At 42.5% G+C, this 22,296-nt stretch overlaps 2 long non-coding RNA genes across 3 annotated transcripts; one reads left to right on the plus strand and one right to left on the minus strand.

The window, feature by feature from the left end:
• Nucleotides 1–1,474: 1,474 nt before the first annotated feature.
• On the minus strand, nt 1,475–10,030 carry LOC309857786. The gene is made up of 3 exons (XR_014307908.1): nt 9,934–10,030; nt 5,261–5,330; nt 1,475–1,603 (listed from the first exon to the last, which is right to left on the minus strand). It is a non-coding gene; the product is annotated as an uncharacterized lncRNA (long non-coding RNA).
• Nucleotides 10,031–10,861: 831 nt separating this feature from the next.
• LOC309857787 lies at nt 10,862–17,528 on the plus strand. 2 transcript variants are annotated; one of them, XR_014307909.1, is made up of 4 exons: nt 10,862–11,130; nt 15,886–16,224; nt 16,334–16,428; nt 17,311–17,528. It is a non-coding gene; the product is annotated as an uncharacterized lncRNA (long non-coding RNA). The 2 variants fall into 2 exon arrangements; XR_014307910.1 differs by lacking the exon at nt 10,862–11,130 and adding an exon at nt 11,142–11,407.
• The last annotated feature ends 4,768 nt before the right edge of the window (nt 17,529–22,296 follow it).

Raw genomic sequence — 22,296 nt, forward strand, 5'->3', positions numbered from 1 at the left:
CCCTTCTGTGTCCTCATTCTTTTTTTAATTCAGTGCTGGAATCTCAGCACATTTCCTCCTCCCCCACCTCCCTCTCCTATGCAAAATCTTGCTCCTCAATCTTTGCTGCATCTATTTTTCTGCAAAGCTGAAGCATTCAGAGCGGGCTGAATGCTTTTTCCCCTCAACACAGCCCCACCCAATAGAAATACACACACACACACACACACACACACACACACACACACACACTCGGCATGGAATGCCTGATTCCCACAGAACAGTTATTTTAAAGAGTCCTGGCTGCGCTCACGGCCACACTTGGTTATTTCTCTCTTACTGTCTCACTGGAGAAAGTCATGGAAGGAAAGGAAAAGGTGGGGTTAATGCTAAACCAATTCGAGTGTGTAACAGAGCTAGAGTACAGACGGTCCCCGGGATTACAGTGGTTCGACTTAACATTTTTCCACCGTATGATGCTGCGAAAGTGATACGTATTCAGTAGAAACCATACTTTGGATTTTGAATTTGGATCTTTTCCCGGGCTAGCAACGTGCCACACGATCCTGTCTTGTGATGGGACGCCATGGCAGTGAGCCGCAGCTCCCAGTCAACCACGCCACCGAGAGGGTGAACGACTGATAGACTTCCAGCTGCTCTGTACCCATGGAGACATTCTGGTTTTCATTTTTCAGTACACTATTCAATTACGTGAGATTGTCAACACTCGATGATCAAACAGGCTTTGCGTGAGACGATCTTGCCCAACTGTAGGCTAATGTCAGTGCTCTGAGCATGTTTAAGGTCAGCTGGGCTGAACCCTGATCAAGGTAGGTTAGGAGCATCAGAGGCCTTTCGACTTCACGGGATTTTCAACTTATGATGGGTTTACCCGGATGTAACTCCACATTCAGCCGAGGGACATCTGCAGCTTAGAAATGGAAGAGCTTATCATGCTTTAACTTTTTTTCTGCAGATGAGAAAATCAGGCCTCACAGAGGTGGGATGACTGACTCCAAGTCTCACAGCTGGTTAGGAGCAGAACCCAGGCCACAGGCCGTGGCTCGAGTGCCATCTGTGGCTTTTGGCACCGTTGCTACGGAATGAGCTGGAGGTGGCTTCCTACTGAGATGTTTCCAGTGCCCACAGCTCTTCTTCATTCTTTAATTCACCATGGGTGCATAATTGCCCCACTAGGGCTTTTATGGGCATTGAAGGACCCTCTTTAACCCCGCCTTCAATCACTGCTTTCCTCAAACATATCCGAAAGCCCAAAAGCCCAGCTTGCCACTCAGATGCATGCTGAGTTTCACCAGCAGTGACTCCACTGACCTCTCCTGCTCTGAAGCCACTTGGATTCTGACAACCACCAGTTTCCCTCTTTGCCTCGTTCCTTATTTGGAAGCAGCTGAGCTTTCCCCAAAACATGCTGGGACAGTTCTAATGGGCAAGGTGTGTGTCAACACTTCTAAACTCACCAGCCAACTTACATTGTTCACCTCTCAAAGTAGTTCCAGGGGAGAAGCCGGTTCCTTCCCAGCCCTCGATCGGTGCCACACACGCCCAGCCCACGGGATCAGAAGGGCTTGTGCAGGGAGAATTTCCGGTTCTGCTGACTCATCTCCTGCAATGAGATGGAAGGCAAGCTTATATTTTCTTTTCCAGCTTTTAAAGGGAAATGGGAGTCTTCTGAGTTCAGACCTTTTTGAGACAAGATCAAGTACCAGCAACGCCTGGCACAGAACACTAAATAAATGAGCGTCGAGTGTATTTACGATGGCCCAAAGAGCCGACTCAAAGTGGTGGGCACTGTGGTGGATAGGGTGCAAGGCTGGCTCTGGGTGCAGCATAGCTCAGGGGTTGTGAGCTTTCAGTTTGGAGAGAAGCTATTGGCCAGGAGGACAGTTTGAAGGGGGCATGCCTGGATTTCACTTGCCAGTGGGTAACAATGCAGCAGTCAGACCTAATATCCCATATGCTTTCTGACTGAGAACAAAGGCGTTCCGCTTCTGGCCAAAACCTAAATCGAGGGAAGGATGATTCAACTCAATGTAGGAAACAGCAGGAAATCCGTCAATAGCATTTACATTTGGGAGGCAATCAAGCCAGATTTTTGCCAAACAAGATTGGAATTAAGAGAAAAAAGGATCTGGATAAGATTTGTTCATTTCAATGTATGTACATTTTACCTTAAAAAAAAAAATATATATATATATATAAAATGAAGTAGGATGTGGGAGTGATAGTACATGGGAGTGCATTATAATATTCTGTTTATTTTATAAATGCTTGCATTTTTTGTAATAAAAACAATGTAAACACTTGGATCCTATTTTGGGCTTTAATTTACAATGTTTCCTTTATGATCTTTATTTCTATACTACAAATCTTCATCTGTAGTTTAGGGATACCTAAATGTATTACTTCTTGGTTAATGGATGTTTGGAGTATTTGTGAAATCATGCCTTGGAAAATACTTCATAAATTATAATGTTCTATTGAAATGTGGTGATGACTTTATCATAATAAAGATAATATACACACATAATAAAAAAAAATTCAAGCCATAGGAAAGGTATGACACAACAGTTTCCCTCTCCCAGACTCTCCTCCAGAAGCAATTAGTCTTGTAGAAATTCTGTAGATATGAAATTTCATATGCTCATGTAAGTCACTTGAAACTTCTAGGCCAGCCTTTTAGGAAAGATTTGCTGAGGTAGAGCCTGGAACTCCACCTTTCCAACCATCTCTTTAAGGACGTAAGAATCCCCTGGAGACATTGCTGAAATGGAGATTCTAGTCAGCAGGTAAGGGCTGGGACCTGAGACTCAGCATTCTAAAGGGCTCCCACACGCTGCAGGTTCAGGACCACACTTGGAGTATCAATGCTCCGTAGACTTCTACTCTGCCTGGAAAACTCCTTAGGTTTATTTCACACACTTTCAGTAAAGCAGTAAAGCACACAGAATGTAAGAATGAAAGCCATATTGAGAAAGTCCCTGAAACAGACAAACATCCCTTCTAAAAGCAACTCACACCTGCACGGCTCTGGTCCTGAGCACCAGCAAACAGCCCCTCAAAGAGGTCATGTTCTTATAAGCACCATTTCTTCTGTGCTCTAGAGTCTAAAGCAGAAAGAAAATCCTCTGTGCCTTTCACAGCTGATGCCTCCCAGGTGTAAAATCACATTTTTGTACCAACGTATAGCCCCCAATTTTATCCCTTCACTGCCTTTTGCCAATGACAATTGATCTCAAAAGATCTTTTGAGCTTTTAGTCTCGGCTTTTTGTGGCCTGAAGTTGAACTGACAGGTAAGGTTTTTACAAATTTGTATTGGGCCCTCTGCAAGGAGGGAAGAGGGTCATTTGGCATACACATTAACTTAAGTTTTGGGAAATATTACAAACAGCACCTTTTTTAATATTTAGAAGAACACTTATGGACTAGTCCAAATTACACCACAGTAGCATAAAAATTATTTTGAGCTGAAGACATTTGAGAATCAGCAGATGCAGAAAGAAGCTTTGTCTAACTGACCACCACTGCCCCCCCACCCCCCGCCGGCCCAGACACACATTAACCAGACTAAAACCAGAAACTCCTGAGAAAGAGACTGTCATAATTCCCCTCTTTTGGGCAGTTTCACTCCCAGGAAGGATATTGAGGATGGAATAATCATAAATCCCCTCTTCAGGGAAGTGTCATGCTCCCAAGAAGATAAAGAAGACCACTTACACCTGCATAAACAAACATTGTCACAAACTATCTTACCTCCCTTGTTTTTCTGCTAAAAGCCCATTTGTTTTTCCTAAAGAAACCAATTTTTCTTCCTCTAAGAGCCTTTTCCTACCCCTACCTTTTCCCTCTGTTGTGTCAGGTGTATAAACCCTTGGTTTTAGTTGTCGAGCTGAACAACTTTCTTTGTGAGCCCCCAAATACCTCTGTAAATAAACACTGTCTTTTCTCTCTCCCGTCTGGCTTTTGGCAATTTAATTCACTGGTCCCAAGTACCAAATCCAAGGGGGTAGATAAAAAGTTTTCCCTCTGTGACACCTATATAATTCATATATGAATCCAAAACTCTTGATGGAGAACACGTATTACTTCATTTCTATTTAAAAACTTTTCCTAAGTTATGATAAAATGTGTATAACACAAAAATGTACCATCATAATCAATTTTATGAGTATAATTCAGTATGATTAAGTGAATGCACATCATGGTGCAACCAATCTCCAGAACATTTTCATCTTGCAGAACTTGAACTGTTTCCATTAAGCAACCACTTACTCTTCTCCCCTCCCCCTAGCCTCTGGCAACCACCATTCTACTTTCTGTGTCTGTTCAGTTGACTACTCTAGATACCTCATAAGAGTGGAATCATACAGTATTTGCCTGGTTCATCCATTTATGTGAATTTTTAAACAAAATGAATATTCATTCATAGAGATATTCCAGAGTCACTGTTCCATGAAGCTTCTTATTGTCAGATTTTATTTTCGTGGAGATAAGTCTTAGATTCCGTGTATGTGTGGGTGTGTGTGTGTACCTGTGCACGTGTGGCCTGTGCGTGTGTAAATTTGCACATGTGCACGCTTTGTGCCTATGGCTTGTTCTGTTTTTCTAGTCAAGGTTGTGCTTTACGCTCTGAAAGGCTTTAAGTGATTCATATCATTTTACCTCACACTATTTTTGTGAAGTCATGAAGCCAAAATAAATAGATGTTTCAGGAACAGTAAGTTGTTGGTCGAAAGTCAGGTTCCAGGGCTGTTTCGTTTATGGTTCAGTTGGCTCTAGCACTGTCCTAGGGGAGGTAAATCTAGGTTGTAAGCCCTGAGTGGGTCAGCTTTCTGGGCTGTGTGTCTTCAGATGACAGTGTCCATCTAGCACCCACCACCCTTTGATTCATAAGGGGGTGCATAACCACAGGAGGGCTATCTATAAAATTAGTCAAGGCCGTGTCCCATGGGCTTTGGGACAGTGGCATCATCTCTACAAATAAGGACTCATTCATGTCCCTGGCTTCCTCCCAAATATCCTTTAATTCCTGCCAGAAGGGACTGAGAAAAATGAGGCTCCATCTTCCTGGAAATGGTTTTATTTTTATCACTCTGAATACTAATCCTCTGAGGCAGCAAGGCCAGAGGTCCCCAGAGGGGACTGTAGTAGCGGGTGGTGGGAGAGGACAGAACTTGAATCCCAGCCCTGGCACTGTCACTCATGCTCCTGACAGAAACCCACAGGGATAGGCTGGACACACGGTAGACACTCAACAATTACCTCCTACGAGTGAATTTTCCCACGTGACCTTGGACAAACCAGTTGACCTCCCTCGTCTTCCATTTTCTTTCTGTCAGATGAAATAACGGGGTAGAATGAGCTCTGTTTTTCCTCTCAGCTTGAGTATTCTTTGATTTGAGAAAGAACTTTCTAAATTTAACTGTTATCACTTCTATGTCAGCATGTTCAGGGTAGGGATAAATTCCAAGAGAAGAGTTTTAAGAATTTATCTTCCCTGAGAAAATAGTTTTTCTCCTTAGGGTAACACTTTGGTGTTGAGGGTTGGGTGGGGAAGAGGAGTAGAATTTGGGAGATTAATTATCAGCCTAGCGTAAGAGTCTAGAGATGATTGCTTGTCACTGCCTCAGGTCATCATTTGGGATATCAGGAATATCTTGTTAAGAAAGACAGATGGGGGCACCTGGGTGGCTCAGTTGTTTAGCGTCTGCCTTCGGCTCAGGTCATGATCCCAGGGTCCTGGGATTAAACCCCCGCATTAGGCTTCCTGCTCAGCAGGAGGCCTGCTTCTCCCTCTCCCACCCCCTGCTTGTGCTCTCTCTCTCTTGCTGTGTCACTCTCTGTCAAACAAATAAATAAAACATGTTTAAAAAAGAAAGACAGATAGTTGTTCTATTTTTTTTTTAATGTTCTATTTTGGGAGACCTGGGTAGCTCAGTAGGTTAAGCATCGGCCTTTGGCTCAGGCCGTGATCCTAGAGTCCTGGGATCCAGTCCCATGGCTCCTTGCTCAACAGGGAACCTGCTTCTCCCTCTGCCTGCTACCTTCCAACCCCCACCACCCCCTTGTGCTCTCTCTCTGACAAATAAATAAAATCTTTAAAAAAACATTTTTTAAAAGGGAGGAGGTTCTATTTTAATAATCTCATTACAAAAGAGATGAAATCAATAATCAAACTATTCAAGGTATCTAAATTATCCAACAAGGGTATTATATCATTACATGCATCTGGAAAGACCACTTTTTAAAGATTAGCTTATTAAATATATTAAGTATATTTAATATATTAAATATATCAGTTATATATAAAAATTTAAATATATCAGCTTTTTTTTTTTTGACAGACAGAGATCACAAGTAGGCAGAGAGGCAGGCAGAGAGAGAGAGGAGAAAGCAGGCTCCCTGCAGAGCAGAGAGCCCGATGCGGGGCTCTATTCCAGGACCCTGGGATCATGACCTGAGCCGAAGGCAGAGGCTATAACCCACTGAGCCACACAGGCGCCCCAATATATCACCTTATTAAATATATCAGTTATATAGGATTTTGATCAATTTGTGCTTATAGCAATTTGCTTTTTTTTAAATTTTTTAAATTTTTTTCCGTAAAGATTTTATTTATTTATTTCACAGAGATCACAAGTAGGCAGAGAGCCAAGTAGAGATAGAGGGAGGGGCTCGATCCCAGGACTCTGAGATCATGACCTGAGCTGAAGGCAGAGGCTTAAACCGCTGAGCCACCCAGATGCCCCTATAGCGATTTTCTTTTAAAGCAAAAAAAAAAAAAAAAAAAAAAAAAGGCAGAGCAAAGCAAAAATGAGGAAATCTGTGATAGGCAAAGCTTTCTAGCTTGTTCTGTGAAGTGCTAGGTAACATCCCACTCCTGCTGCCATCTAACAGGACAATGAGACAGCCTGTTGTGATCTTATTTTACAGGACCATCTTCAGTATAGGCAGGTTTGGTATAAAATGAAAGTATAATAGTAGTGTTGCTCAAAGTGATGTTATTTCACCCCCGGAAAAGAGTGTGTACTTGTTACCAAACCCTCAGGAAGATACAACGAAGCTGGGAGTAAAGCCATTTGGGAGCCCTGTTTTGAGCACTATGGTTTTCTGCTTAATTATCAAATGATTTCATTACTTAAAAGCTGCAGAAGGAGGCACAGAATTTTGTTGGACAGATACTCAAAACACTTGGCACAGAGCACACATCTGGGGGAGGAAGTTGGTGACTGGGAGACCGAGTCAGAGTTGAGAAATAGAATATACTTTTTATACTTGAATTTTCAAACCCATGTGCCTATAGCACACTTTCCATGTTCACAAGACAAAGAGATGTACATCATTACTCAAGCTTCAGGATAAACTCTGGCCTAAACACAGGGACCAAACCGCCAAGGGGTTAACATGTTATAAAGCATAATAAAGTTATATAGGATTAAAGTTGAAAAGGGCATCAGGGCATGGTGAAAACAATATTAGAACAGCAGTCTAGAGGGTCTCTACTCCTGTCTAGCTTACTCATCCTGATTGGTGATTTCCCTTTTTGGCCATGCGATAAGAAGTGGTTCATCTAAGTCAGTGGTACTCAATCCTGGCTATATAGTAGAAAAATAGCTTTAAAAAATTGTGTTGCTGGGATCCCACTCCTTTCTCATAGATTCTGACTTAATTGACCTGAAGATGCTGGCCTTTCAGTGTTTCTCAATTTTTTGTTTTCATTATTTCTCCCCTGAGATCCTTTTTAAAAATGTATTTTCCTAATTGCCCTCTCCCATAAAAATGAACCACCACTGAATATGTTCATGGGCTGTGTATATATCGGTACTTCATGCATGAAGAGAGTCAGGTCCTTTTTTGCTCCTGTTGCAAATTCATGATTTCGATGAACTTTGAGGTTCCTTATAAGTTTAAGAATTATATAACTTTCTAAATTTAATTTATCTGAAATGACAGAAGCAAGAAACGGAGAGAGGGGATAAGCCACCCTGCACCTTCCAACATGGTCCCTGGTATCCAGGCATACAACAGCCCCATGCTGTCTGTGCCCTGTTGGGTTAGACCAGCCTTGGTAATTCGAGACATTACATTCAGTGTAGGGAGCAGACAGAGGGGCCATTTCAGACAAATATGGAGAAGATCCACCCTCCCTGCGGGAAGGGAAGGTTCCTGACTACAAGAGCTAGGCAAGGGGGGTGGGACTACCACACAGGCGTGATCTGCCAATGCGGGAGTGGTCGAACACAAGCCCGATGAGAAAGCAAATCCCAGAATTTGCTGGGAGTTTGAGCTAAATAACCCTGAAGGGCCCTTTTTTTTTTTTTTTAAAAGATTTTATTTATTTATTTGACAGAGAGAAATCACAAGTAGATGGAGAGGCAGGCAGAGAGAGAGAGAGGGAAGCAGGCTCCCTGCCGAGCAGAGAGCCCGATGCGGGACTCGATCCCAGGACCCTGAGATCATGACCTGAGCCGAAGGCAGCGGCTTAACCCACTGAGCCACCCAGGCGCCCCTGAAGGGCCCTTTTAAACACAATTCTATGCTCAATGCAAGTGCGAGTCGCTGAAATGAATGGTAAAGCCATTTCCCCTCCCCAGGACTTCATGGCAGGTGGATGCGTGTGAGGTGGTACTAGCCTCCTCCACTGGTACTTAGCGCCGTTTATAAACATGTCCATGTCTATGGTCCTCCCACTAATAGAAGGGGTTAAGAAATGTACAGTGGACGCCCATTTAAGAGGCACAGAGAGGGAAACAAACCACACGAGACTCTTATCTCAGGAAACAAACTGAGGGTTGCAGGAGGGACGGGGGGGGGGGGGGTGTTGGAGGGATGGGGTGTCTGGGTGATGGACATGGGGGAGGGTATGTGCTGTGCTGAGTGCTGGGAATTGTATAAGACTGATGAATCACAGACCTGTACCCCTGAAGCAAATAATACATTATATGTTAATTTAAAAATTAATAAAAATTTTTAAAAGAGAAAAGAAAAATCATGTCTATGGTCCTCTCACTAATAAAAGGAGCTTAAGAAACATGCAGCGGATGCCCATTTAAGAGACAAGACAAAAACCAGCAATAGTACTCAAAGAATGTGGAATGACTTCCAGTAAAATGTTTTAAATTAAGTCCTTTCATTCTGAGAGAACCTATCACACGAAGGCAAGATCTCCCCCCACCACCGCTACTTCTCCACCCCATAGCGTTTCTTTGTTTTCATAACAACACAAGACTCAGAAAAGCCTAAAAGTCGTAGACATGGATTTATAGACATACAGAGTCCTAATCTGAAAAATCAGGCTTGATGTGAGATGCTTAGGATGCCGTTATTTATGGACGTTGATCCTGAATGCTGGGGCTTCCTTCCCTTCTGGCTGGAGAGCAGAGCTCCGTTCCTGACCTCACTTTCATTTGAATGTATTGGTGAGCACATTTTTGGTCTAACATTGAAGATTCAGGGTCAAAGGAGATAGTGAGAAGTAGAAGGGAGAGACCTCAACCTAAAAAATAAAAAGTAGCAAACAAACAGCAATGATAATAGTACATTTGGAAATCCAGGTTGGCCCGGGTGCCGTCAACAGTCTTACAATCCAGCTGGTAAATCAGATCATTTTTATGAAAAGCTAAGTGATAATAGAAGGTATTATTAAAGAGGAAGTACAGATAATGAGGAATTTAGAGGTGGGAGTGCTCCCTGAGATCGGGTGTCAGAGATGTTGAGGAATAATGGGGGTGGAAATATCTGCATATATATAAGGCAGGAAGAAAAGCCAGCTGGAGATTGAAAAGGAACAAAGTCAATTAATTGAGTTGAACTATTCAAGAGAAGTTTAGAAGTTTCTTCTCTTAAGTCTGGTTTTTCAAGCTGCTGCTTCTGGAGCTGTTCCTATGCCTAATACAAACCTAGGAGAAGATGATGTGGTGTCTGCAAAAAGGTACCTGGGCACATTCGATGGCTTCCAGATGCAGATGGAAAGAACTCCGGTGCTCAAAACAAAAGAGTCATTAGCAACTGGGTGGTGGGAAAATCCAGGACAGATAGCAGGTCTTGGGGCTAAATGTGAGTGGGCAATTGGATGCAACTCTTCTAGCAATGATGTATGCGCCTCGCTGAGAAGGGTCCATTGTTCCCTTGCCCAGCACAAGGATCAGGAAGCCAGTGGAGACAAAACATCATGTCACCTATGGAATCAAGAATTACACCCCTGACATGGTATGGAAGGATACTGACGATGCCATCCAGAAGGTTTTGACCCCTGACATTCAAACAGATGAGACAGGGTGAGGCTACCATTATGATATATTTCACACAAAGAGTTCACAGGGACTCCAATCCTTTGATGGCATCACCCAGGCTTCTGGACTCTGAGCTGGTACTGGAGGAAACTTGCATTTTGACAAGGCTGAAATTTAGATTAACTACACCAAAGGCATAAACTTGTTTCTCCTTGTTGTTCATGAGCTTGGCTGTTACAAAGATCCAAAGGCTATCATATTCTCCCTCTACAGTTATATTGACTTCAACATATTTGGCCTCTCTAATAATGACATCTGTGATGTTCAGTCTCTCCAAGGAGAGTCACAAAAGCACCAACCTATGTCACATCCTTACATTACAGAACCAGCCACCTGTGGCCCCAGTTTGAATGCTGATACTGTCACCGCCTCTGGAGGAAAAGTCTTTTTCTTTAAAAGTGGGTGCTTTTGGTAGAAGCTTCCTGAGCTATCAAGCCATTTATGAAATTGGAGCCAGGGGTCAAATTTTTCTTTTTAAAGATGATAAGTACCGTTTAATCAGTGATTTAAAACCACAGCCAAACTATCCCAAGAGCACACACACATTTGGTGTAGTTAATCTAAATTTCCTGAAGCCCAGGAAAAGATTGCTGCTGCTGTTTTTAATCCACCAATCTACTTTTCTCTTTGTGCATAAACATATGGAAGGTGAGATGACAGGAGAAAATTTGTGGACCTTTGTTATTCCATCTTGATTACTGAGAAATTTCCAGGAATTGGACCTACTCCAAAGAATGCAACTGTTTCTTCCAAGGATGTAATCAACTTGAATAAGACAAGCCATCCAACCACATTACCAGAAGTTGGGAAGAAATACTGGGTTTGGCTATTGGGAATGGTGTAAGTAATGGCATGCATCAATTGACTTCATGTTATCCCATATTTACTGCATGTGGGCTTTGTGCCTAATGTGCCTTTATGCAGTGGTATCTTCAAATAATAAGGTAATATCTATATAGAGACTAATAATTATGAAGAATACAACCTGAAATTTTTATAACATTTTTCAATTTTGAAAAGCCCTCCGGGATATAGTCTCTTCATTTTCCATTTTTCCTGTTAAGTTTGAAAATAGAGCCCATCAAAGGCCAAGAGGAAACCTTTTGGAGAATACTCAGTAAGTTGGTTCTTAAAAGCCTTTGGACAGAGAAATTATAATTATCCCTGTCTGACTTGTCAAAAATTAGGAAATGGTGTTTCAGTGACCATTACAGTTTTCGACAAGGGCATCACTTTAATTAAGATTTATTACAGAGAGGTGACTGGCTGGCTCAGGCATGTAGCATGTGACTCCTGATCTCAGGGTTGTGAGTTTGGGCCCCATGTTGAGTGTAGAGATTAGTTAAATAATAATAATAATAATAATAATAATAATAATAATAGTAAATGCAGAATACAACTTGGAACTGAAGAAAAGTTGCAATTGTGTAAACTATTTAAATAGTGACAATATAATTTTATTCTATTTCAGGATTGATTCTCTTAATGTTACCTATAAAGTATACATGAATTAAAACTTTGAAAGAAAAAAAGCCCCACTGAATCAGTGTTCTGTTTGGATCCCCTAATTCTGTCAACATCCCCTTGGCTTTGACCTCTTTGGATTCCCAGTTCACCCCTGGGCCTCTTGTAGCCTCAGCCCCACCAATGGCCAACTTTGGCCTTTGCTGGTGGACAGCTCCCAGTGAGGTACTCGCCGGACACACCTCCACGACCATCTCACCTGCGAGGCAGTGGCAGGAAACAACTGGATTTTGGCCTTGTAGTTTAAGACTCAAGCAGCTGTGGTGACCACAGTAAGGCATTTCATACAATGGCCATGATCTGATGAAAGATGCAGAATAGAAAATGTGAAAGGCCTTTGGGGGGCTACGTGCTGGTCAGTTCACCTGGAACAGATGGTTTGCAGCAGGGAACACTGAAGTAAGGCAGGAGGTAAGTAAGGCTCAGAGTTCTACCAATGGAAGCTTCTAGATGCTAAGCTGAGGACTGAACTCAAGGCCCTTAAGACCCAAAGGTACAACAGAACTGACTCTCAACCTCTAGGTATCGTAAAGAAATAAAACTTTAGGGGAAGAAAGGGGTTAACCATTGACATCCAGGTCCCCTTCGTACTTGCTGAATCTTTTTGCCCAGTTTTACAGTCAGACCGTTTGGGAAGGAAAGGAGCACAAGTCAGGTATGGTTAGTTGGTTCTCCTAATATGGGAGGCAAACCTACCTGTCCCCAAGTTTATATAACCAGAGACTCTTAGAGGGAGAAAGGGCCTTAAAGTCCTAACACCACACCCTCACCCTTTGCTTAAAAACCTGCTCCATCAAATAGCTGGGCATGGGGCCCAGGCTTGAATCAGTGCCGACCGGCTCCTGACTTCCCGGAGCAAACTTTACCTGCATGCATCTCGGCTCGTTCAGCCTCCCCTGGGCCACAGAGAGCACTGGGGATCCCTTGCTCACACACGGTACCTCCACAGTTCTTCCCTTCCCTCTCACTTCCCTAGCGTGAGTATCCCCACGTTCCCGCAGCATTTCTCATGCATTTGGATCTCCCTCCTCTCATTCTCATTTCTGTCCTTGTAATGTCTTTATTTATAAAGAGGGATGTTTTCTAGGTAAGGAGTAAAGAATGCATTTATATAGCTTTTTTTTTTTTTAAGTTTTGTGAGCTATAATATACATACCATAAAACTCATCCCTGATCATTTCAAACACACCCATCCTTCCAAGATTTCCTTGTGTTAATATGCACGGTTTGCACAATTAATCCCCGTTCCCACCCCCAGCTCTAGGCAACCTCTGATCTGATTTCCATCTCTGTAATTTTGGGGTTTTCTAAGGGGTGCTTTTTATACAAAAAAAGTTTTTTTTTCTATCAGCCATCTGAGAGCCCGTGAAACAGTTATGTATTACAGAGCATTCCTTTAAGAGAGCCTTTTTAAAAAATTAAGAAAAAAATTTGCCTAGAGATGCACATAGAGTTAATAACAATTCATGAATGATTGTTCCAGGGTGGGTTATTATATAATTTATCTTCCTAATCACTAGAGTCATCCAAATAGTACAACCAGAGGCTCTCCTAAAATATCCCCTGGAGCTTTCTTCCAAATATAGAGTACTGAATGGACTATCGATCCATCCAGCACGGCACTTTATAAGATTCTGATGTCTTGCCTGGGGTCATGGGATGAGGCCAAGCCCTGGCTCTGCTTTCCTCCTTCCTCTCACAGACCCTCCAAGTTCCAGCCCGCCCTTGTTTGTACCTTCGAGCCTGCAAGGAATGCCTTGCCTCCCCCCAACCCCGCGACTCGAATCCAACCCACTCTTTGAGATCCAGCCCAGGTCTCTGATGCCTTCACTGACCATGCACTCCACGACCTTCCCGTGCTCAAATACCACATATTTCAGCTGCTTGTGACACTGTCTGTGGCCATCAATGGCTTGGGAGTCTGACCCCGGCATTAAACCTCCCTCACAGTTCTCACAGTGTTAGACAAATGGGCTGTCCTGACCCTTGCCCCTACCCATCACCCCTGATTTCTCCCTCTTTCGAGCGCCCCTCTGTCTTTGAACTTCTGCCTTATTTCATCGTCTTTTGAGTGCTTCATTATGTTGCCATGTGGGCAGTCCCTCACTCATCTTCAAGTCCCTCTTCGGGGCCCAACACAGTGCCTTGTACATAATAATAATAACCACCACCCACGCTGGCAGGTGGCTTTGCAGTCTTGGAAGTACTTTTATCGCTCTTCTGTGAGTTGGCCCCATGCAATCCCATGATAAATGTAGGATTATTATACTCCTTTAACATACAAGAAGTCTGTACCCGGGGTCCTGGCTTCTAAGATATTCTGATGCAAAGTGCCAGCACTCTGGTACATCACTCTACAGCTCAATAAATCTTTGTCGAATTGATTTAATGTTACTTGGTTGGCCGCGTCGATATGAATGAGGGTACAAGAAGTAAGGAGCAGAGTTGGGTTGTTCTTTGTTGTAGCTTTTGTTGCTGTTCACATATACATTATATACTAAGCCCATGTATTCATTCAACAGACAAGTACAGAGGGCCAACTAAGGTCCAGTGCCAGTCATTGGCAATGCCGATGAACTCGCTCTCCCGTTGCTTGTTGTGTTAGGAGGGAGACACACAAGTAAACCATAAATGGAAATATAAAAACATATCGTGTTAGGACTGTGGGAACCTAGATGGGGCCTTGAAGTCAGCTTGGGGATGTCAGTGAGGGTTTCTCAGCAGCGGTTTCTCCTGAACTGAGTCTTGAAAGGCAGGTAGGAGTTAGGGTTTTCTCGAGAGAGAGCAAGGAATGTCCTGGCTTGATAACAGACAGGCATGCATACTGTGGGAAGGCGGGGTGAGCGGTGGGGGTCCGATTTGCTCCAGGTCAAGCACAAGTTTTAGCACAGTAGGAGGTAAGGTAGTCTCATGGTTAAAAGCTTCAACGTTGGAGGCACCTAGGTGACTCAGTGGGTTAAAGCCTCTGCCTTCAGCTTGGGTCATGGTCTTAGGGTCCTGGGATTGAGCCCTTCTCAGTGGAGAGCCTGCTTCCCCCTCTCTCTCTGCCTGCCTCTCTGCCTGCTTGTGATCTCTCTCTGTCAAATAAATAAATAAGATCTTAAAAAAAAAAAAAAAGCTTCAACGTCAGGTGAACTTCAATTATTTTCATTTTTATTATTTTATTTTTTAAAATTAAAAAAAAATTTTTTTAAAGATTTTATTTCTAAGTGATCTCTACACCCAGTCTGGGGCTGGAGCTCACAGCCCTGAGATCAAGAGTTGCTCTTCTGATGGAGTTGGCCAGGTGCTCCAGATGCGCCTCCATTTTAATCTCACCTCTGTCGTTGATGAGCCGCGTGACTGTGACCAAGCCATCTAAGTTCATACTTAGAACCTTAGTTTCCTTATCTATGAACTAGATAAAGGTCCTCTCTCACCAACCGTTGTGAGGAATGTGAGGGAGACCAAAGGTGAGGTGCTTGGGTAGCACAGTGATCGGCACACTGGGAGCCCCCAATAAATGAAAGAAGACAACATTTCTCAAAAGATAGGGATTGTCCTTTGGGTCATTATTAAGAGATGGAATTAGCAAGAGAGACTGGCTGCGCCAGCCGCTACCTTGCCCTGTGCTTCCTCAGAGAAATATTGCTTCCCTACCTCACAGGGCTGAACAGGCCCACCTCTGCCTGGAAGAGCCCACGGTAGCAGGGAGAATGGGGGGAGGCAAGAGAGAGAACCAAAGCTCAAGACACACAGGCTGACCCACTGAACCAAGATCCAAAACATAACACTGAGGGTAAGGACCCAGGAAGTTGGTGACCTTAGGGGAAAAAAGAAACCTGTAAGATTCAAAAGCAAAATGTTCCTCTTCCACTGAGTTTATGGAAAGCTTTCGCTACGTCTCTCCGTTAACAAGAACGTTGGCACCACGGTTCTGGAGTTTGGGGCCTCATTCCCCTTGTGTGTTTCCTCCCGGGTGGTTTATTTTTCCCAGTTTGCAACACGCTGTCCCATATAGTGTCTCATTTAAAACTCACAGGAAGCCGTGACGTTAGGCTGTCATGACAACGAGGCTGCTTCATTTTGCAGGTGAAGAAACAGAAAGCCAACTGCTCCGAGTCGAAGTGGACAGAGATCATCCCAATGTAGAGATTCTTATAAAAATATCCCCCAGCTACATACACCAAACAGAGCACACAGGCCAGGTTCCTACAAAGAGAAAATTCTTTGAATCAGAACAAGGACGGCAAGGAAGGCCAGAAGCAAACAAGCACGTTCCTAGCTATCATTGCTGAGTTTATGGTTCTTTTTTTTTGGGACTTTCTTGAGTTTATGGCCCTTGAAACACATCTGCTACCAAAGGCTGCAGAGGGTAAACACATTATGTCCAGGAAGTACCAGATCACTGAGGCCGGCGCTCGACCACAAGTATGTGAGCTTGAAAAGCCTGTCTCGATCAGAAAGACTGGAAAGTAGATCTACTTTGGCTGGTCTTCAATGTGCTTTCTTGGCTTTAGTTTAAAATGTTTTCTTCCAGGTTTCTTGAGATGCAGTTGACAAGCAACGTTGTGTAAGTTGAAGGTGGAGGAGAGGTTGGCTTGATACACCTTGCAAAATGTTTACCTCAGTAAGGTCAGTGAGCACGTTGTCCCCCTGACGTAGTGACCACTTTGTTGTTAGGGTAGGAACAATTAAGAGCTACACTTACAGCAACTTTCAAGTGTACAATACAAAATGTTTTTAAAAGGATAATTTGTGGCTTCAGCAGTTTAGGAGATGCCCTGTGATATGGTCCTAGGGACACACTACGGAAAAATCTATTTCAGCAGCAGTTAGAATGGGGGCTTCATAGGTATCCCCAGTGTTTCTATTTCTGTGGCCCACACTGTGCGATAATCAGTGCCTTCTAAAACACTCAACATGTTTGTCTCCTATAATCCTCACCCTAAATGTAGGAGGTGAGAATTTTTATCTCCATTTCCAGATAAGGAAACTGAGGCCCAGAGAGGCTGTGTCTTCTCCCATGTCGCAGAACAGATGTGTGGTCAGGAGGGGATTCCAAACCAGGTCTGTTTTTAAAAGCTAGGGCCCATTCTCTTTCTCCTCCATTCATTCTCTCTCAAGGAATTTAGCTCTTGAATAGAAACTTTGTGTCACTCTTTTATTGTTCTTTGATTTTCCCACCTTGGAGAATGATGATTAATTTTCTAAAAATAGGACTAAGTCTCATTGAGGAGGCAATACTTGGCCATCACAGTGCTAGGTACTTTCGACGTGGTAATTTAGGAGATGGCGATTGTTGGTATGCTTTTTCTGCTTGCCTCCATCATCGGAAGCAATCCGGAATGAAACAGAAGTACATTAAGAATGAGTAGAAGCCAATCACTTCCACTCTCCTCCCCCAAAGCAACCACTTTTAATAGATTTGTGGGTATTCTCTTAGATGCGCTCCTTAGCACTTAAAACCATGAGTTGAGGACAGATACAAACGTACTATGGTATTCCCATTTACAGATGAGGACAGAGGTTCAAAGAGGTTGAGCAACTGCCCAGGATGGAACTGTAGGCAAGTGACAGAGCCGGGATCACAAGCCAGGTCTTCAGACGCCTGGCCCACGGCTCAACCCATCACCGCTCCCACCAACCTGAGGTCTCAACCCAAGAGCCACATGGAACGCTGCTCTGGGGCCAAGAGCTGGCTTAACTCTCTGCAGAGTACATGCTATCAGATAAACTGCTTAGGATTCCTTGTGGACTTTGGTTTGTCTGTTTGAGAAAAGAAGGTAAACATGCCTTCACCCTACTTTAGCCTCAGGGGTGCAGAGAGAAGGGAGTAAATAATGTCTGTGGCACACGCCCTGAGCTCCTAGGAAGAAGGCTCTACTTGGATGCAGAGCTGTTGAGGCGGGGACACACCGTGCTTTCATGCAGACATGCCTATGCAGCCTCCTTTGGAGAGGTGCAGCCCTTGTTCTAGGGTTTCTTTCCAGCTGACTCATCCTGTGACCTTGAGAAAGTTCCCTGTCTCTCTGCACCTTTGTTTCACACTCCGCTGTAAACCAGGGCTAATAATACTTCCTACCTCGTTCATAAGATAGGAAATGAACACACAAGTCCATATAGCACATTCCTACCTAGCTGGGATCCAAGTGCAGGCACAAAGCAAGTGAGGTGACCATGTGATCAGCTAGCTCATTTTAGGCCAAGGGACCTGTGGAAAAAGAGAACACATTGTAGCAGATGTGCGTTTCTCTACGGAAACTGTTTCTTAAATCTCCACCTCTGTGAAATTTTTACCTCATGCCTTTGTTAAAATGCTTTGCTTCTCCTGAAATGTCCTCCCCCACCTCTTCTTGTGAAAGTGTACCTGTCATTCAGTGCCCCAGCGAAATGCCACATTTCCATGATGCTTGCTTCTATTCTTTCAACTAAACACCGTAGCTCTTTCCTCTGGATCCTCTGAACAGTGTTTGCCTTCTCGTAATCTCAGATTTTGCCAGGAATTTCAGATTTTTGCCAGGAATTTTTTAATAACAAATCTCATTCTCCTAACAGATTATAAGTATATTAAAGGTAATAATAATACTGTATTTCTCTAACTTCTTAAACTACTAACACAGCTTCTTGCCCATAGTAGTTGCCTAATAATCAATAAGTAATAATTAATTGCTGAACGAATACATGAAATGATTGAATCTTTGTAGGGGAAAGTTGGAAGTAGTGCTGAAGGTCTGGTGAAGATGGATAGAGTACCAAAGAATTTTTGCTCATCAGCATTGACCTGTTAAATTCATGCCTGTCGATGGACCCATCAATCCACTGATCCTTTGAACACTTGCTACCTGAGCATCTCTTAGGCCAGGACGCTGTGAGAGATTCTTCAGGAAAGAACTTTGTGGGTCCTGAATGCTTGTGGCCCTTGCCAGTCTCATGTTGGCTCTAGTTTCTGAGCTGTGTTTGTGTCTAGGCACCTTGATTCTAATCCTGGTTTTGATCCTTGCAGCTATGTAACATTGAGCAAGTCATCTCATAAATCTCAGTTTCGGCTTCTGTATAAAGTTAAATTGATAAAGAGGAGATAATACCATAGCACTTGTTTTGTCTGGCTCCCAAAGGTGTTGGAGGCAAGTTGCAATCCCAGGCTGAAAATATTTCGCCTTCCTTAAGAGTACTATGAAAGACATACACACACATTTTTAATATACACACACACACATATGTAATATGTATATATATTACATACATGTATTTTATATTATATGAAATACATATATATGTATGTGATACATATATAGATGTATATGTAGATAATATATGTATGTAATATGAAACTACATATAGGTTTTTAAGGGATGCAATACATCGTATATATCAAAAAGTTTAATTAAATTTTTTAAAGATTATTTATTTATTTATTTGACAGAGAGAGAGAGAGAGAGGATAAGCAGAGATGGTGGGAGAAGGAGAAGCAGGCTCCCTGCCCAATGTGGGACTCAATCCCAGGACCCTGGGATCATGAACTGAGCTGAAGGCAGTCGGTTAACCAACTGAGCCACCCAGGCGCCCCTTATTATATTTTTTTAAAAATGTATTTATTTATTTATTTATTTATTTATTTGAGAGAGAGCAAGCACACACATAGGAGGAGGTAGGAGCGGAGGAAGAGGGAGAGAGAGAATCTCAATCAGGCTCCCCAATGAGTGCAAAGCCTGACGTTGTGGGACTCAATTCCAGGACCCTGAGATCATGACCTGAGCTGAAATCAAGGGTTGGAAGCTCAAATGACTGAGCCACCCAGGCACCCCAAACCAACAAATTTTAAATGGTGCCCTGAGTTACCTTAGAAAAACTCAGTAGGTTCAATTTGTGATACACACTTTTGGAACAACACATAACAATTGTTTTTTCATAGATTTTTTTAAAATTTTATTTATTTGACAGGCAGAGATCATAAGTAGGCAGAGAGGCAGGCAGAGAGAGAGAGAAGAGGAAGCAGGCTCCCTGCTGAGCAGAGAGTCTGACACGGGGCCTTATCCCAGGACCTTGGGATCATGACCTGAGCCAAAGGCAGAGGTTTTATCCCACAGAGCCACCCAGGCACCCCTTTTTCATAGATCTGTATAGCAAAAACTAAAAAGCATCGAAAAAGCAAAATTCTAAATTTCACTAGTAAACACCCATGATAATAGTTCTATGACATGACCTTTTCTGGTCGTTGTCATTATACACACACCATGTTGCATAGTCTTAATCAATGTGTATATTCTAGTTGGTGTTCCAGTTTTATTTTTAGGGTTATTTCAAACAGACTTTTCCATATTTATAATTTTAATTGCAGTATTATTTATCTACGATCAGAATCAATTTAATTGTTTCCTAATTGTTGGTCATTTGGGTAATTTTTAGTTTTTCGTTACTACACATGGCCTATTTTTAATCACATACAGATTCCTACCCGCCACCTAACACATTCTTGGCTTGGCTCCCTCTACTGTCAGTTGATATATACCCAAGAAATGCCAACTCATTTTATTATTAGCCCAAGCAAAACAGAATTAGGAAGGAACCACCAATGTTTTATTTTAAAAATTAGATTGTGCATTTCCAAGATGATTTGTGAACCATTTCCTTTGGGCAAGGGAGATCTGGATCATTGCACCACAGCTTCCATTCATCAGGGAAGAAGAGTGATGACCTACTCTATGCCAGGGGCTTTATACATTTATCAAATATTTATTGGGAACCTCTGAAATATCAGAAACTGTTTTTTGCTGAGGACAAAAGGTCTAAGCTTTGCCCTCAGGGAATAGAGGACCAAAGCCAGCAAACAAGCACTGATAAGGTAGAGTGACAAATGCTGCTGGAGTCGTAAATTCAAGGTCCACATGGGAGAGCAGAAGAGTAATTCCAGTCTGGTGGAGGGCTTTGGGGAGAAGTGTCACAGAAACTGAGGCCTGAGTACCAGTGGGCATTAACCATTTCCAAGCATGGGAAACAATGTTTACAGAAGCCAAATGAGACAGAGGATTTATTTTTTTTTTTTTAAGGGATTTCTATGTAGATATAACCAAAGTAGACAGTTTGAGTGGGAGTATAGACGGAGATTAGGAAGGAAAAGTAGGCAGTAGCCAGATTAGAAAGGGCCTTGTAAGCCTCATAAAACAATTTAGACTTAAAAATATCTGAGGTTAGTATAGCTACTTTAGGAAAGAGCTTGGCAGTTTCTTAAAAGGTGAAATAGAAAAAGTTAAATATGACCCAGAAATTTCACTCCTGTCTAGCCAAGAGAAACAAACATGTATACCCATGGAAAGATGCATATGTGAATGTTCAGAGCAGCATTAGTAATAATAGTCAAAAGGCAGAAACAACTTAAATGCCCATCAGCTGATGGATAGATAAAGAAAGGCAGAAGAGTCATATAATGGAACATTATTCAGCCATAAAAAAGGAACAAAGTGCTGAGGCTCGTACAACATGGATGTCCCTGGAAAACATGATGCTAAGTGAAGGAGTCAGTCGTAAAAGACCACGTATTGTATGATTCCATTTAGAGAAAATGTCAGAAGAGCAAATTTATAGAGACAGAAGGTCGATCATTGATTGCCAGGGATTCGAGGGAGTTGGGAAGAAATAGGGAGTGACTGATAATGGGTGTGGGGTTTCCTATTAGGTGATGAAGATATTAAAAAATTGATGTGTTGCTGGTTGTGTAGTTCTGTGAATATACTAAAACTGAGGAACTATAGACTTTAAGTGGGTAAATGATATGATGTGAATTTTATCTCAACGAAGCTGTTAAAAAATCTGGGGGGCATACAAGTATAGATATTCTAGCATGTATAAGATTGCCTTTCGGCCCCTCTTCCAGCAAACTCAAACATGAAATATAGCAATATTTCTCGAGTCAAGGGCCTAAGGTCAGTTTCTCCCATTGGCTTTTTATAACCAGTATTTGAATAATTTAAGGACCGTATTTTTTTAAGTTTTAATTAGGACCTGTCTTCTGTCAAGGGTTGGAAAAGATGCAATGGAAAGAAGTATTTGAATGCAAGACTAGCTTAAAATATAGACTATATAGCCATAACATGTATCCCTCTCCTTAGCACATACCAGGAAGCAATCCGGTTCAGCAGACAGACAGGTGGACAGACAGGGCTGCACTCACGACTTACTTGCTGTGTGCTCTTAGCAAGTTCTCTGATTCTCAGATTTCTCAGCTGAAAAATGAGAATAACTGAATAACTACATTTTCCATGGGGTAGATTACAGATAAAAATGTGTAAAGCGCCCAGCCAAGCACAGGGTAGGATTTCAATAAATAGTAGTTGTCGTTATTAATATGATGATCTTATGATTTCAAAAAGAGATTTGATACAGTGCCAGAAAGCAAATGTTCCGATTCTCTGTTTTTTTGTACTCTCTTCTAGTTCCTAGATCTGTTCTAGCTACATAAATCAATCCTGCCTCTTGGTAAATGTTATTTTAGACTAAGTATAT

This window comes from Mustela nivalis, assembly GCF_964662115.1.
Source record: "Mustela nivalis genome assembly, contig: HAP1_SCAFFOLD_1268, whole genome shotgun sequence".
Taxonomy (NCBI): domain Eukaryota; kingdom Metazoa; phylum Chordata; class Mammalia; order Carnivora; family Mustelidae; genus Mustela; species Mustela nivalis.